Genomic DNA, 9,294 nt, shown 5'->3' on the forward strand with positions numbered 1-9,294 from the left:
CTGGTGTTAATTGTTAGTGGAGTGCTGTGCCCGAGGGGCTGACTTATGTGCGGACTTGCATTATCTGAATATGCATTCATTTGCTTGACTGTTGTAAAAGGATATTTTCAAAAGAGGTTTTTAAACTGAGCCAGATATTTTGTAAAAGGATTTTTCACGGTCTTACTGTTTTCTAAAAAGGGTTGTACTGTCCTATATAGCATGATGGAGTGCTCTTACGTGATTTCTTGCCTCTCAATTATTATTTACTCTTATTACCACTGAGTTGGAAGTACTCACTTTACTCCCTGCACCATGTGTGCAGATTCAGGTGCTCCGGAGACTTAGTGGAGCTGTTTGCTGTTTTTCGTGAAGTTATTTTCAGGAGTTGTTGAGGTAGCTGCCTGACGTCCGCAGGACCCGACTCCTTCCCTTTATTTCATTTGTCTTTCCATATCCTAGACTTCTTTATTACTATGGATATATTACTCTGTTACATCTAGAGGCTCTAGACTCATGACTCCAGATCTATTGGGGAATGTTGGGATATTCGTTATTATTTTCCATACTATTTTATTTAGTTTCGGATTGGAACCTTGATATTTGCTATTTTAATCGTATTATTTGTTAACAGATTGCGTATTTGGGTTGAGAGTATTTAAATTGGTCGGGCTTGCCTAGCATTAGTGTTGGGCGCCATCACGACCGGGATTGGGGTCGTGACAGGTTCCTAACTAAGCTGGTGAGGTAGCATGTCCTGCATCACCTAATTTTTCTTTGTATGAAGCAATTTCAGCAACCATGTCCTCATTTAGATGATGTATGTCATCTAGAACTACTTCAGAAATGGTGCTACTAGGTGACTGAAGCTCCTGATACAATAAAGGTTGGTGTCTGTGTGATGGTGAAGCTCCTGATACAATGAAGGTTGTGTCTGTGTGATGGTGGTGTCTGGTTGAATATCAACCATGTATTGAGCAAACATTTCTTCTTCAGTAATTGTGGATTTTTAAAACGAAATATGTGTTCCTTAGAAATAACATCTCTGCTAACCAAGAAGGTTTTACTCTCCAAATCATACAGTTTGTACCCATTTTGAGTATGAGAATATCAAATGAATACAATTCTTCTTGCTCTAGGGGCAAATTTATCTCCCCTTGGCAAGCTACTTGCATAGCACAAACATCCAAATACTCATAAATGTTCTATACTAGCATGGCTTTTGTAAAGCATCTCATATGGTGTCTTACCCTCAAACACAAATGTTGATAGTCTATTTATTACGTACAATGCAGTTCTTACACACTATCCCAAGAATCTAATGGGCACTCCACTTAGAAACTTCAATGCCCTGACTATTTCAAGGATATGCCTATGTTTTCTCTCCGCAACTTTATTATGTTGTGGAGTATACGCACAACTACTTTATGCACAACACTAAGATAAGCAGGAAATTCATTATATTTGGAGTTAAGTAACTTAGTCTTATTATTAGATCTTAAACATTTCACAAACAACCAATTGATTTTTTACTATAGAGATAAAATTCTTCAATACAACCACAACCTCACACTTGGTAGTTATCAAACACACCCATGTATACCTGCTAAAGTCATCTATTATAGTAACAAAATACTGCTTCCTGTCATATTTAGGCACTTTCTAAGGTCCCCAAACATCTAGGTGCACAAATTGGAAAATACTAGTTGATTTTGAACTACTAATAGGAAACTGCAATATACATTATTTAGCTAAAGGGCATATATCACAATCTTCAATATCAATACTACTGATTTTTTGTTTGTAAAGTAGATATATATTGTATTGTCTTCGAGGAATCATGTCGCATTCTGTGATTCCATAATGTACTAAATGTCATTCCACCTTGAATTGTTCCTGCCAATATTACTGCTCTTCCTTTTAACATATATAATCCATCCGATTCTATACCAATCCTCATCACTATAAAGTTCCTCAAACAAATAAAAATCGGGATAAAAGTTGACTGAGCATCTGAGTTCTGTAATAAGCTTCAACACTAACAATAAATTGAGTTTAAAGTCAGGCACATGTAGGACACATTCAAAACTTTTGTTTCATATAACAATCGCACTTCATGTATGTTTTATCTCTACTTTAATCCTTTTTGGCATTTTTACTGCACTAAGTTCTTGTTCTCTCATACTTTTAACATTGCTTAGGATTTCCTTGTCATGAGTAATATGATGTGTAGCTCCTGAATCCACTATCCATTCATCTACTGATGCACTACATAATAAGAGGCTATACTTGCCATGTTTGACGAACAATCGCTTGTTGTTGGCTTGTTTAAAAGACCTACCAACTGCTTGTATTACTCATCTGTCAATACATGACTTTGAAATTGATTTCCTGAGCCTCCAGCTCGTTTTGTAGTTGCAGCATTCACACAAGATCTAGCTCATCCACCTTGAAATTTCTTCATGCTTTTAAAATCAGCTGGACATTTGATTATTTTGTAACAATTTTCTTTCAAATGTCCTTTGTAGCCACAATGTTCACAAATCGGCCTAATTTTATTTGGTTTTAAAACCCGTCCTCTTCTTGCCATCATAGTCAAAGGATATCTATTTGTATCAACAACTCCTAATGACCCTTGGCTTTCTTCTTCTGTTATAATTGCATATGCCTAACAGGAACAATATGCCTTTTCAACAATAGATTGTTTCTTACATTACTGTAAATCTCAGTTAGTCCCACCAGAAATTGTAACAATCTCTGTTGTGCTAAGTGTTCCAAGGATGGTCTGGATTCCTCACAATCACAGGCTGAATTCGGCACCAACACATCCAATTCACTATGCAAATCCCTCATTTTGGTATAGTAATTGGTCACAATATTTGTCTCATGTTTCTAGAAATTTCTGCCCAAAGGTGATAGATTCTCATTAAGCTACACCTACCAAACTTTTCCTTGAAATCGCTCCAGAGTTACTTTTCATGTGAAGAAACACTCTATGCATTAACTGTAACGACCCGACCGGTTGTTTTTAGAATTTACGCCCCGATCCCCTACTAACTGCTTTCCTCGAGTCTATTTTTGCTATTTTAATTTGCCGGGATATTCGGTTTTAAGCTTCGGAGAGTTTTGGGACACTTAGTCCCTAAATGAGAGCTTAAGTGTTCGAAAATTGACCGTAGTCAGACTTAGGAGGGGTGCACCTCCACAGACTCCTCAGCCATAGCAGACCCCGCAGAGCTCCCAGGCTATGGTCCCAGCAGCAGTTGCTACTCCACCAGCCCAGCCAGCCAGAGGTGGAGGTCGGGGAGGTAGAGGTCACCCTCGATGGGGAGGCCAGGCCAGATATTATGCTCTTCCAGCCCGTATTGAGGTTGTCGCCTCCGATTCTGTCATCACAGGTACTATCTTGGTATGTCACAGAGATGCATCGGTTCTATTCGATCCAGGCTCCACTTATTCTTATGTGTCTTCTTATTTTGCCCAATATTTGGGTGTACCTCGGGATTCTATGAGTTCCCCAGTTTATGTTTCTACTCCTGTGGGAGATTCTCTTGTTGTGGACCGCGTTTATCGCTCATGTTTGGTTGTTCTTGGTGGTTTTGAGACCAGATCTGACTTATTATTGCTCAGCATGGTTGATTTTGATATTATCTTGGGCATGGACTGGTTGTCGCCCCATTATGCTATTCTTGATTGCCATGCCAAAACTGTAACACAGGCTATGCCAGGTGTACCGCGTATTGAGTGAAGGGGTGCTTTAGGTCACACTCCCAGTAAAGTTATTTCTTTCCTTAAGGCTTAGCATATGGTTGAGAAAGGTTGTGATGCGTACTTAGCTTATGTGAGAGATGCCAGTATGGATACTCCTTCTGTTGATTCAGTCCCAGTAGTACGGGATTTCCCTTATGTGTTTCCAGCTGATCTTCCGGGCATGCCACCCGATAAATCATGCCACCCGATAGCAACTGGTGCCACATGGTGAGGGATTGCCCCAGACTTAGGAAGGGTGCACCTCCGCAGACTCCTCAGCCATAGTAGACCCCGCAGAGCTCCCAGACTATGGTCCCAGCACCAGTTGCTACTCCACCAGCCCAGCCAGCCAGAGGTGGAGGTCGGGGAGGTAGAGGTGACCCTCGAGGGGGAGGCCAGGCCAGATATTATGCTCTTCCAACCCGTATTGAGGTTGTTGCCTCTGATTCTGTCATCACAGGTACTATCTTGGTATGTCACAGAGATGCATCAGTTCTATTCGATCCAGGCTCCACTTATTCTTATGTGTCTTCTTATTTTGCCCAATATTTGGGTGTACCTCGGGATTCTTTGAGTTCCCCAGTTTATGTTTCTACTCCTGTGGGAGATTCTCTTGTTGTGGACCACGTTTATCGCTCATGTTTGGTTGTTCTTGATGGTTTTGAGACCAGAGCTGACTTATTATTGCTCAGCATGGTTGATTTTGATATTATCTTGGGCATGGATTGGTTGTCGCCCCATTATGCTATTTTTGATTGTCATGCCAAAACTGTGACACAGGCCATGCCAGGTGTACCGCGTATTGAGTGAAGGGGTGCTTTAGGTCACACTCCCAGTAGAGTTATTTCTTTCCTTAAGGCTCAGCGTATGGTTGAGAAAGGTTGTGATGCGTACTTAGCTTATGTGAGAGATGCCAGTATGGATACTCCTTCTGTTGATTTAGTCCCAGTAGTACGGGATTTCCCTTATGTGTTTCCAACTGATCTTCCGGGCATGCCACCCGATAGAGACATTGATTTTGGCATTGATCTGTTGCCAGGCACTCAGCCCATTTCTATCCCTCCGTACCGTTTGGCTCCTCCTGAGTTGAAGGAGTTGAAGGAGCAATTACAGGAATTACTTAATAAGGGTTTCATTCGGCCCAGTGTATCGCCTTGGGGTGCTCTTGTATTATTTGTGAAGAAGAAGGATGGTTCTATGCGTATGTGTATTGATTACCGCCAGTTGAATAAGGTGACAGTGAAGAACCACTATCCTTTGCCTCGTATTAATGACCTGTTCGACCAGTTGTAGGGTGTTTGTGTGTTTTCTAAGATCGACTTGCGTTTAGGCTATCATCAGTTAAAGATTCGATAGCCAGATATCCCGAAGACTGCCTTCAAGACTCGGTATGGTCATTACGGTCTCCTTGTTATGTTATTTGGGCTGACTAATGCCCCAACAGCCTTCATGCATTTGATCGTTTTTATTGATGACATTCTGGTATATTCCCGGAGTCGAGGAGATCATAAGCAGCACCTGAGGATAGTGCTCCAGACCTTGAGAGAGAAGAAGCTGTATGCTAAGTTCTCAAAATGTGAGTTTTGGTTGGATTCCGTGGCATTCTTGGGCCATGTGGTCTCGAGAGAGGGTATTAAGGTGGATCCGAAGAAAATAGAGGTCATGCAGAGTTGGTCCTGACCATCCTCAGCTACAGAGATCCGTAGTTTTCTTGGTTTGGTGGGTTATTACCGCCGTTTTGTTCAGGGGTTTACATCTATTGCAGCACCTATGACCGGACTAACCTAGAAGGGTGCTCCATTCCAGTGGACGGAAGAGTGCGAGGAAAGCTTTCAGAAGCTCAAGACAGCTCTGACTACAACCCCATTTTTGATATTGCCTACCGGTTCGGTGTTTTATATTGTCTATTGTGATGCCTCGAGAGTTGGCCTTGGAGCGGTATTGAAGTAGGACGGTAGGGTGATTGCCTACGCGTCCAGACAGTTGAAGATACACGAGAAGAATTATCATGTCCATGATCTTGAGTTAGTTGCCATAGTTCATGCCTTGAAGATCTGGCGTCATTACTTGTACGGTGTGCCTTGTGAGATATATACTGATCACCGGAGTTTGCAGCATCTGTTCAAGCAGAAGGACCTTAATTTGCGTCAGAGGAGATGGCTAGAGCTGCTGAAGGATTATGATATGACTATCTTGTATCACCCGAGCAAGGCCAATGTGGTAGCCGATGCTTTGAGCCGCAGGGCAGATAGTTTGGGGAGTTTGGCTTATTACGAGCAGCAGAGAGGCCTATGGCGATGGATGTTCAGGCCTTAGCCAGCCAGTTTGTGAGATTGAACCTTTCGGAGCCTAGTCGGGTTCTAGCTTGTGTGGTCTTTCGGTATTCCTTATTTGATTGTATCTGGGAGCTTCTGTTTGATGACCCACATTTGCTTGTCCTTAAGGACAAAGTGTTGCATGGCGATACTTGAGATGTGACTATTGGTGATGACGGAGTATTGAGGATGTAGGGCCAAGTTTGTGTACCCAATGTTGATGGGCTCCGAGAGTTGATTCTAGAGGAGGCCCATAGTTCGCGGTATTCCATTCATCCGGGTACCGCGAAGATGTATCAGGATTTGAAGCAGCACTACTGGTGGAGGTGGATGAAGAAGGATATAGTTAGGTTTGTAGCGGTGCCTTAATTGTCAGCAGGTGAAGTATGTGCACCAGAGGCCGGGTGGATTGCTTTAGCAGCTAGAGATTCCGGAGTGGAAGTGAGAGGATCACCATGGACTTCGAATCTGGGCTCCACAGACTTTGAAGAAGTTCGATGCCATTTGGGTTATTGTGGATCAGCTGACCAAGTCTGCACATTTCATCCCTGTGTGTTCTACCTATTCCTCGGAGCAGTTGGCGGAGATTTATATCCGGGATATTATCCGTCTGCATGGTATTCCGGTTTCCATCATTTCAGAAAGATGTACTCAGTTCACATCGCGGTTCTGGAGAGCCGTACAACAGGATTTGGGTACTCGGGTGGAGTTGAGCACAACATTTCACCCTCAAACGGACGGACAGTTCGAGCGCACTATTCAAATTCTTGAGGATATGCTCTGTGCGTGTGTGAATGATTTTAGAGGCTCTTGGGATCAGTTCTTGCCATTAGCGGAGTTCGCCTACAACAACAACTATCAGCCCAACATTCAGATGGCACCGTACGAGGCCTTATATGGTAGGCGATGTAGATTTCCGGTGGGTTGGTTCGAGCCAGGTGAGGCCAAATTATTGGGCACAGACTTGGTTCAGGATGCTTTGGAGAAAGTCAAGGTGATTCAGGATAGACTCAGTACAGCCCAGTCCAGACAGAAGAGTTATGCGGACCGGAAGGTTCGTGATGTTTCCTATATGGTTGGAGAGCGGGTTCTGCTCCGGGTTTCACCTATGAAGGGCGTTATGAGATTTGGGAAGAAGGGGAAGTTGAGCCCGATGTTTATTGGCCCCTTTAAGATATTGTGGCGTGTTGGGGAGGTTGCTTACGAGCTTGCCTTTCCTCCCAGCTTGGCAGGAGCTCATCCGGCATTTCATGTTTAGATGCTCCGGAGGTATCACGGTGATCCGTCACACGTGTTGGATTTCAGCTCAGTCCAGTTGGAGAAGGATCTATCTTATGTTTAGGAACCAGTGGCGATATTGGGCAGGAAGGTTAGGAAGCTGAGGTCAAAGAACATTACATCAGTGAAGGTTCAGTGGCGGGGTCGGCCGGTCGAGGAGGCGACCTGCGGAGACCGAGCAGGATATGCGCAGCCACTACCCTCATCTTTTCACTACTTCAGATATGTCTTTGTGCTCGTTCGAGGATGAACAAATGTTTAAGTATGGGAGGATGTAATGACACGGCCGGTCGTTTTTAGAATTTACGCCCCGATCCCCTACTAACTACTTTCCCCGAGTCTATTTCTGCTATTTTGATTTGCCGGGATGTTCGGTTTTAAGTTTCCGAGAGTTTTGGGACACTTAGTCCCTAAATGAGAACTTAAGTGTTGGAAAGTTTACCGTAGTCGGAACAATATGAAGACGGCCTCGGAATGGAAGTCGGATGGTTCCATTAGCTCCATTGAGTGATTTCGGGTTTAGGGGCGTCGCCGGATTGTGTTTTGGAGGTCCATCGCTACTTTAGGCTTGAAATGCCGAAAGGTCGAATTTTGAAGTTTCCGGTTCGATAGTGAGATTTTGATCCGAGGGTTGGAATGGTATTCCGAGATTTGCAGTAGTTCTGTTATGTAATTTGGGACTTGTGTGCAAAATATCAGGTCATTCGGACGAGGTTTGATAGACTTTTTGATCGAAAGCATATTTTGAGAAATTTGGAGTTTTTAGGCTTGAATCCATGGTTAATTTGAGGTTTCGATGTTGTTTTAGATGTTTTAAGGATTGTTACAAGTTTGGGGAGTAGTATTAGACTTGTTGGTGCCTTTGGTTGTTGTTCTGGGGGCCTCAGGATGATTTCGGATGGTTGACGGGAAATTTAGAAGGTGTTGCAGCTACTGTATTTTTTGCTGCTTCTGGTATTTTCGCATCTACGGTAGGGGGAACGCAGATGCGGCGCCGCAGAAGCGGCTAAGTGGCCGCAGAAGCGGAACTTGGGAACTTCCTCAGGAACCGCAGATGCAGTGAGTTGTTCGCAGAAGCGCAACCGCTCCTGCGGTTAGTTCCGCAGATGCGGAATCTGGAATTTAAATGAAAGTCATAGATGCGACGTAGTTTCCGCAGATGCGGTCCCAGGGCCGCAAATGCGGGAATCGCTGGGCAGAACACAAAAATAGTTGCCTTTGCGAAATTGAGCCATTCTTTTAGCATTTTCATCTGGGTTTGAAGCTTTTGAGAGAGATTTTTGAGGAATACAAAGGGGAATCGGTTGGAGGTAACGTCCTTGAATTCATAACTCGTTTTATGTGATTAAAGACCTAATTAGTGATGAGAAATTTGGGAAAATGGGTAATTAGGGCTTGAGTTTAAGAGGCCTTTAAATGAGGATTTGAGGGGTCATTTGGACTCCGATTTAAGTGTTCTTGTTTTGTTTAGACTCGTGAGAGTACGAGGTTTCTGAAAATTGTAACTTTTATCCGATTCCGAGATGTGGGCTTGAGGGGTGTTTTGGTCATTTTACCTAATTTCGCGTATTAGCTTAGAATTTAATTATAGAATCGGATGGTTGACGGGAAATTTAGAAGGTGTTGCAGCTACTGTATTTTTTGCTGCTTCTGGTATTTTCGCATCTGCGGTAGGGGGAACGCAGATGCGGCGCCGCAGATGCGGCGCCGCAGAAGCGGCTAAGTGGCCGCAGAAGCGGAACTTGGAAACTTCCTCAGGAACCGCAGATGCAGTGAGTTGTTCACAGAAGCGCAACCGCTCCTGCGGTTAGAGTTCCGCAGATGCGGAATCTGGAATTTAAATGAAAGTCATAGATGCGACGTAGTTTCCGCAGATGCGGTCCCAGGGCCGCAAATGCGGGAATCGCTGGGCAGAACACAAAAATAGTTGCCTTTTCGACGTAAATTGAGCCTATTCTTTTACGCTATTTTC

Source organism: Nicotiana attenuata, unplaced genomic scaffold, assembly GCF_001879085.1.
Source record: "Nicotiana attenuata strain UT unplaced genomic scaffold, NIATTr2, whole genome shotgun sequence".
In the NCBI taxonomy this organism is placed as follows: Eukaryota; Viridiplantae; Streptophyta; class Magnoliopsida; order Solanales; family Solanaceae; genus Nicotiana; species Nicotiana attenuata.